Source organism: Oncorhynchus masou, chromosome 15, assembly GCF_036934945.1.
Source record: "Oncorhynchus masou masou isolate Uvic2021 chromosome 15, UVic_Omas_1.1, whole genome shotgun sequence".
Classification (NCBI taxonomy): Eukaryota; Metazoa; Chordata; class Actinopteri; order Salmoniformes; family Salmonidae; genus Oncorhynchus; species Oncorhynchus masou.
Window position 1 is genome coordinate 69,036,016 of NC_088226.1, and position 1,514 is coordinate 69,037,529.

General features: G+C 49.9%; 1 pseudogene; it reads left to right on the forward strand.

Moving 5' to 3' along the window:
• Positions 1-209, forward strand: part of LOC135556916 (unconventional myosin-Vc-like) — a 32,170-nt pseudogene extending 31,961 nt beyond the window's left edge.
• Positions 210-1,514: the final 1,305 nt, after the last annotated feature.

The following is a 1,514-nucleotide window of genomic DNA, read 5'->3' on the forward strand; positions in this document are numbered from 1 at the left end:
ATATTGTTGTGACTACAACTACAGAGGTGAAGTGGCTACTTTCAGCAAACAAGTAGCACATTTACACAAGCTACTGTGGAATGCACGCCCGGCAACTTTCTCTTTGACTCCAGTAGCTGGACGCAGCTCTGGCCTGGTGGGAGTGTCGCCACCGTGTCGTCTCTCCACAGCTGACTGGCCAGTGCTCTGCTGGGATCTCCCCGTGTTGAGATTGGATCCGGAGGTAGCTGCTCCTTCGCCTTCTGTTCTGTCTCCCTCTACGGTGGCTTCTACTTAGGGTTCAGATCTTAAGAGCTGCCCCATTGGACCTCAAAGGTGTCTGAGACTCCGGGCCCCTTCATCAGCCACGGTGGATTCTACGGCTGGCTCGGGTCCCACCGTGCCCCTCCTCCAATCGGTCATCCAATCGGTCTTCTAAACCATTTGAGGCGAAAGACTGTCCGGACCTCCTAAGGCATTTCACGAGCTGTCATCATCGGCAGCTATATAATAAGAAACATCTTGGTTCCCAGGGCAAAAAAACCTGTACTCTCCTGGAGCACGAGGACAGGATATTACAAGGCTGCTTCCTGCCGTTCTACAACAGCTGCCGGGGCTGTCGTAGTCCATGTGGGGTCAAGCAACATTAGGAGGGCTGAAAATTGATTTTAAAGGACTGATTCTAGCTCTGAAAGATTCACATTATTTCAGTCCCGGTACCACCACTGGGCCGCAGCTTAGAAAGATTCACATTATTTCAGTCCCGGTACCACCACTGGGCCGCAGCTTAGAAAGATTCACATTATTTCAGTCCCGGTACCATCACTGGGCCGCAGCTTTGAAAGATTCACATTATTTCAGTCCCGGTACCATCACTGGGCCGCAGCTTTGAAAGATTCACATTATTTCAGTCCCGGTACCACCACTGGGCCGCAGCTTAGAAAGATTCACATTATTTCAGTCCCGGTACCACCACTGGGCCGCAGCTTAGAAAGATTCACATTATTTCAGTCCCGGTACCATCACTGGGCCGCAGCTTAGAAAGATTCACATTATTTCAGTCCCGGTACCACCACTGGGCCGCAGCTTAGAAAGATTCACATTATTTCAGTCCCGGTACCATCACTGGGCCGCAGCTTTGAAAGATTCACATTATTTCAGTCCCGGTACCATCACTGGGCCGCAGCTTTGAAAGATTCGCATTATTTCAGTCCCGGTACCACCACTGGGCCGCAGCTTAGAAAGATTCACATTATTTCAGTCCAGGTACCATCACTGGGCCGCAGCTTAGAAAGATTCAGCAAGCTACTGGCATTACACACCTGGCTAAAAGACTACTGTAGCTGTGTTGGCATAACTGTTATAGATAACTTTGACATCTTTTAGATATAAAATACACCTGTATTTCGGGCGTTTCTCCCATTCTTCTCTACAGATCCTCTCAAGCTCTGCCTGGTGGGATGGGGATCATTGCTGCACAGCTATTTTCAATTGGATTCAGTGGCCCAGCTCCCAACTCTGGCTGGGGCACTCAA